This window comes from Stenella coeruleoalba (assembly GCF_951394435.1).
Source record: "Stenella coeruleoalba genome assembly, chromosome: 7".
Lineage (NCBI taxonomy): Eukaryota > Metazoa > Chordata > Mammalia > Artiodactyla > Delphinidae > Stenella > Stenella coeruleoalba.
Window position 1 is genome coordinate 22,259,563 of NC_137153.1, and position 6,945 is coordinate 22,266,507.

Genomic DNA, 6,945 nt, shown 5'->3' on the forward strand with positions numbered 1-6,945 from the left:
TTTTAGTGAGCACTGTATTAGTTGGCTTTTGCTTTATAACCACCCCAAATTTAGTACTTTAAAACACCAACCATTTATTTAGCTCACAATCTGTCAGAGTGGCAATTTGGTCAGGGCTCAGCTGTGTGGTTCTTCTGCTAGTCTCCATTGGGGGTCTTTCCTGTGTCTTCGGTCAGCTGTCAGTCAGCTAAGGTGTCTCTGCTTCTGGGGTTTGGCTGGCTATCAGCGGGAGCAACAGAGGCAACTGAGCTGCGTGGCTCTCGTGTGGTCAGTTAGCCTGGACTTGTTCACATGGCATCTCCAGATTGCAAGAGTAGCAGGAGGGCAAAGTCCCAGTGAAGATGTACTCTTCAAGTCTCTGCTTGCATCACATTAATTAATGTCCCATTGACAAAAATCAAGTTCAGCCCACGTTTAAGGAGTGGAGAAAGAGACTCCAAATGTGACAAGACCTATACAATCAATTACAAGGGGCTGTAGAAGAGGGAGAAGAATCATTGGTGGCCATGTTTGCAATCTACTACAATCACCTTTTTCGTGCCACATCTTAACCTTCATGGAGCTCACATTTTATCCTTCCTGCCACTAAATTTCTACTGCTAGCAAATGATAACTAGGAAAATCTGGGATGAGATGGATCATGGGGCAAAACTTGGAAAAGAAATGATTAAGGGTGTAAAATTATTATGGTTAGGTAAACAAAACCTTTCTGAGAGAACTATTTTAGCCAGACTTTCCAAAATGTTTATTCAGGTTTTTTGGTTAAATTTTTGACTAAAAAGTCTATTTGCAGGCTAAAATGACAGCATTGCTGTGCTTGGACTCCTTAAGAGTTAAGGGAAGCAGCAACTGTGAACTGATTTTCCTTATTGGGGCTCATGGATTTTTTTAACTACAGCTTGCAGAGCAATAAGATATACGACCACTGGGAATGGCAGGGATCAATCAATTAACAATGGGTTCTAAACACATGCAATGTCTGCTGGCCAGACACTGCAGGGAGAAAATGAGGCAAAATACCATTCCTTCCATCTGGAAGCTTGGCACGCAGTTAGGGGGGAAAAAAACCCCAAAACAACAGCTAATACATCCAAAGAAAGATAACAAACAATACCAGGTAGCAAATGAAATGAAGACGTTGAATCCACAGTTCCCTCCAAGTATAAAGTTTCTCCAGGTGTTCCAGCTGTTCTTACACTATCTACTCCTCCATTTCCTGCTGTGTCAAGTGTCCCATAGTAAATTACCCTGTGGAGAGGAAATGTTACTCAGCCTGACATCACTGTGCTCCATCACACCCTCTCACCCACCTGCTCACAACCTCACATCCCTCACACACCTGTCATCACCCACCAAACACTCCTCTCCTCTAGCCTATACATCAGCCTATAAATTCACATCTTCATTTTTTCATGTAGATAGGACATTCCTCCCAAACATGCAAACCCAGAATGAGGAGGCGATGTCACTTTGTAAACAAAAGGAATTGTGGGAAGTATGTCAAAGCAAAAGTTTCTACCTTTTCTCCTATTTTTTTTAATTTTTAAATTCTTTTTATTTTTTAACATCTTTATTAGAGTATAATTGCTTTACAATGGTGTGTTAGTTTCTGCTTTATAACAAAGTGAATCAGCTATACATATACATATCTCCCCATATCCCCTCCCTCTTGCGTCTCCCTCCCACCCTCCCTATCCCACCTCTCTAGGTGGTCACAAAGCACTGAGCTGATCTCCCTGTGCTATGCGGCTGCTTCCCACTAGCTATCTATTTTATGTTTGGTAGTGTATATATGTCCACGCCACTCTCTCACTTTGTCCCACCTTACCCTTCCCCCTCCCCATATCCTCCAGTCCATTCTCTAGTAGGTCTGCATCTTTATTCCTGTCTTGCCCCTAGGTTCTTCTGACCATTTTCTTTCTTTCTTTTTTTTTTTAGATTCCACATATATGTGTTAACATATGGTATCTGTTTTTCTCTTTCTGACTTACTTCACTCTGTACCTTTTCTCCTTTATAGTAACTCTGAAGAGAAACCAGAGTGCATGTGGATAATGACACAAAAGGCAGAAGAACCTTGAGAAGGGAGCGTTGCCTAATGAAGAGAACATTTTCCTGGGGATCAGGGGTCCTGAGTTCTAAAGATGACATTGATATTTTCTTATGGTATAATTTGGGGCATAGTCACTGTGACTTTGAGTTTTCTTATCTTCCAAATGAAAGTAATGACTATTATCGATACACCTCCCCCATCTACCTCATAGGGTTGTTATAATTTTCCAAGGTAATAAGTATGTAAAATCATTCTATAAAATGTAAATTACTATATCAATAGGTTAACAGCTCTATCTAAAACCGGGGATGCTACTCAAAATATTTATTGACTGATGTGACATTGGCATGGACTCATCAAAGGGGACTCCTAGCCGTCAGAATAAACACTGACCAGCAGAATGTCAGCCTTGTCTCAGCAGATCTACAGATAATATAGTAGGGGAAGTGGTATAACCAGTAAGATACGTACATGGACAAAGCCTTCTGTGGGGCCTGCCCCCTTCAAAAACAAGTATATATTAAGGCCTATGTAGGTTCCTAATGGTAATATAATTTTTTTTAAAACTTTGAAACTTAAAAATTTTAAAGCATGAGCATAATAAAAACTAACAAGATGAATAAAAATGCGATTTCAATAGTCACATTTCAGGACTTCCCTGGTGGTTCAGTGGTTAAGAATCCGCCTGCCAGTGCAGGGGACACGGGTTCGAGCCCCGGTCCGGGAAGATCCCACATGCCGCAGAGTGACTAAGCGCGTGCACCACAACCGCTGAGGCTGCGCTCTAGAGCTCGCGAGCCACAACTACTGAAGCCCGCGTGCCTAGAGCCCGTGCTCCGCAACAAGAGAAGCCACCGCAATGAGAAGCCCGCGCGCTGCAACGAAGAGTAGCCCCCGCTCGCGGCAACTAGAGAAGGCCCGCCCGCAGCAAGGAAGACCCAACGCAGCCAAAAATAAAAAATTAAATTAAACTAAAAGCAAACAGTCTTTGGAAAAAACGTTTAAAAGTAATGAGTTTAAAAAAAAAATAGTCACATTTCCACATACTTTTAAGTGTTGTTCACTATGTAAAAGCATGATGACTGTCCAGGAGACTTCTGCATATTTTCACCTCCAAACCAGCTAAACAGCAAATGGCTCACGACTGCCACATAAGTGCTTTGTCTTAGCTGATGCCAGTTGAAATTCTGTTTCCTTCAGGCTAATGATCAAAGACGTTTCAGAAAACAAACCTACCCATCAGCAGATCCCATCTTTTTGCATGTTACTATGAATCAGATATGTGTCAAGCTAAACCAGTAGACTTCCCAGTAACTAATATGCGAGATGCATTCTCATATGAAAAAGTCTGAACTTGGGCCCCATGATACGCCTAAAAGCCCCACTGTTTGGACTGATGCATATCTAGGCATGTCTGGCAAACCGATGTGCTACACTTGCCAAATGTCTATTTGAATGAAGGATGAAGAAACCTCCCAGGGGAGAATTCATTCCAAGGGAAGAGAAGGTCAAACAGATAAGCATGTCCAGTGGGGTCAGGGAAGGGACAATCCTCATGTGGGCATGGTATTTGTCACTAGGCTTTGAATTCTGTGAATGTGATGGGGGTAGATGGCTGCAGGAGGGAGAATTTGGAGTTTTCAGCTATTAAATTTGGGGCTGTGAGCCGTACTGCTTTGGTAAACCTGTATGCCCCTACATACACACCACCACCATTCCACCCACTTCTGAGACCTCACGCACCCCAGACAGCAACAGCTCTGCAGGAGACGGCATCCTGGCATCCAGGGGTGCAGCTGCACCAGGAGAAGCCTCATGAATGCCCAGCAGATGGCAGTGGTGCCTGGCTCAGGTAGTGGAGTCTGCGAATGTCCTGCACGGCAGAAGACAATTGCTCAGCATCCAGCAGACACTGCATGGCAGCTCATTGATTCCGGAAGCTGCACTGGAAGTAGCTTGCAGGGAAGGGAAGCCCAAGGATCTGAATACAAATTAATTATTGAGAATGTTGGATATGTTGGATTGCCCCCTTAACTCAAGGGGCTCAGACGTGGGACTTTGCCTCTTTTTCCATCTCCTCCCATTTTTAGGTGGTTTTTAAAGCCCATCTCAATGCCAATGACTTCAGTATCTCCACCCCAAAGCTTTCTACTGCCCTCCGGACTCATGTATCTAACTGGCTGCTCGGTATCTCCATGTGGATACCAAATGGAAAGTATCCAGAACTGGACTCCTAATCTCCCCTCAAACACATCTTCAACCTGCAGCCTTCCTTAGCCCAGCTGGTGGGGCCTTCACCCTCCCAACTTATCAGGCCAAAATTTTTGCAGTCATTTTTGACTCCTTTCTTTTCCTCACCTTCACATCCAATCCATCAGCAAACACTAGAATCTAATAACTTCCGGTCTCTGCAGTTTCTACTTTGATCTAAGACACTGCATCTCTTGCCTGATCACTTCAGTACATTAAAGCATGGAATTGGAACTCAAATGCTTCTCTCTCTAGTGCCAGAAGATGGGGGAAAAAATAAGCCAGTAACTTGGTTTCAATTAAAACCCTGAAATTAGAAAACTCATGGAGTGTCCTCTGTAAGGATGTGCATGTTCAATACCCCTCAAGTAGAATTAATGACACAGGGTCGCTCATCAAAATCCTGCCATTGCTTTAGGGCTCAGCTCACTGCTGTCCTCACCTGTGGTCTTTCTTAACAACACCAACCTCTTCTGGCCCTGAAACCCTAGAGAACTTAGAGGCCGTATATTTTGTCTAGCATTTGATTACACTCTATCTTGGATCGTGCGCTAATCTTTTCACAGGCGTTAATCTTGCTGCTCCAAGTGGATAATGAGGCAGAGGTTTGGCTTGAGCCAAAAGTGGGATCCAGATATGTCTGAGCAGTCTGGCCTGTGTGATGACTCATAGTTGTGGCCATCGTAAGTTATTTGCATAGGAGGTCTTTGCTGAAGGTTTTGAGCACCTAGGTTGTGTGCATCCCCAAGTGGTGGAGGGGAAGACCAGCAGCTGGGGAGAGTCAGGTGTCTGACTTCAGATATCAGTTCCGTGCTCAGCCTGAGGGTGCAGGTCTGAGCCCAACAGAGGGGAGATTTGCTAGCAGAGCTAAGGGATTATTATTATTTTTTTTCCCTTGAGGCAAGGGAGCTAAGATCTTCTACTATTTTCTTTTTTCTTTTTTTTTTTTTTTGCGGTTCGCGGGCCTTTCACTGTTGTGGCCTCCCCCATTGTGGAGCACAGGCTCCGGACGCGCAGGCTCAGTGGCCATGGCTCACAGGCCCAGCCGCTCTGCGGCATGTGGGATCTTCCCGGACCAGGGCACGAACCCGTGTCCCCTGCATCGGCAGGCGGACCCCCAACCACTGCACCACCAGGGAAGCCCCTAAGCTCTTCTACTTTGATGCCCATGTGATAAAGAGAAGCATACTGCCTGCTTCTCAGGGTTTCAGCCTAGCAGGGAGATTTAGGGAAGGTTAGGGCTACCAAAAGCAGATTTGGGTCCCATTTAAAAAAAGAATTGCAGACCCCTTTCAATGACACATGGGCTAAGCTGTTTACTACCAGTTTATTTTGACAGTTGACATAGTTGGGCTGACTCCTGTCTGAATCTCCAAGTCCAATCATTTGTACCAGCTTCGCCCTACCTCTGCTAGTCTGGTATCTGCAGGGTTGGTAATGCAGGGCCTGAGCAAGGACACCCTTGTCAGACACAGCATCCCAGGAGGCCATGATGGCAATACCAGTGGTCTGGGGCTGCCCTCCAAGTACCACCAAGCCCATGGGCCCTTAGTGGGAAGAAATGAGATCGTTCATGAGAACTCACAGAACATGCCGAGAAGGAAATAACGTGGTGGGTAGTGGGAAACGGAGGGTTGAAGTTCCTACCTTGTTCAAGGGGTTGGCCTGATCTGGAGAAATTTAAATTATGACTGTCACAGTGACCTGATTTGAGTGCACAGACCAGTGATGGCGTGAGGAGCCTGCAGTTGATGCAGACTCAGTAAACAGAAGGCACAAGATACTCACTTATCTGGAGTGTCTGAGACCATTCATATAGTGGATTCTGGTTAACCGGATTTTTCAAAAGTAGAAATAAGTAGCATGGGTCCCTTTTGAATCGGGGATATCAGGAGTCAAAGTGGGGGTCAGATCCAATTTCTAGCAGTGGAATTGGGAAAGTCATCTAACCTCACTGAGGTTTAATTTTCCTTAAAATAAAAAGATAGTAATTTCTAGTCTGACTTCTTGGAGGGTTGTCGGGGTAAATAACTGAGAGCATGTAGGTGAAAATGCATTTCAAACTATAACGCACTATAAACTTAAAATATTATTATTCGTATAATAATGTTTCTAGGGGACTTCCCTGGTAGTCCAGTGCTTAATACTCCGCATTTCCAATGCAGGGGGCACGGGTTCGACCCCCTGGTCTGGGTACTAGGATCCCACATGCCCCATGGCACGGCCGAAAAATAAAAACAAAACAAAAGAAAAAAAAAGTTTCTATACGTATAACCTAAGATCGAAGATTGAGACACTCATTGGAATTTTTCTAATTTTACCTCATTAGGTAAATATTTACCACTAGTTACATTTACCTCGTTAGCTAAATAACAAAACATAGTTGATTAATCATCCAATTCACCTTGCATCACTGAAATTTAAAAGAAGTCCTAAGAAATAATCTCTTGGTCTTATCAGGTGTTTAAGGCCAGTTACTCATTATTGAAATGCCCCCCCAAAATTCCCTCAGCTCTGCTAGCACATCTCCCCTCTATTGGGCTCAGACCTGAACCCTCAGGCTGAGTATCTTTCACATCAAACACTGAGGGAGAAAAATCACAATTTGAAGGTTACCTTATTACTTATAAAATGAAAGATATC

At 44.1% G+C, this 6,945-nt stretch overlaps 1 protein-coding gene across 2 annotated transcripts in view; it reads right to left on the reverse strand.

Annotated features, from left to right (window-relative positions):
- Positions 1-3,940, reverse strand: part of ADAM28 (ADAM metallopeptidase domain 28) — a 356,867-nt gene extending 352,927 nt beyond the window's left edge. For both annotated transcript variants that reach the window (XM_079927363.1, XM_079927369.1), the window contains exons 1-2: positions 3,796-3,940; positions 1,115-1,248 (exon numbers count right to left, since the gene is read on the reverse strand). The gene's annotated coding sequence lies outside the window, so the exon portion shown is untranslated. The remainder of the gene's footprint in view (positions 1-1,114; positions 1,249-3,795) is intronic.
- Positions 3,941-6,945: the final 3,005 nt, after the last annotated feature.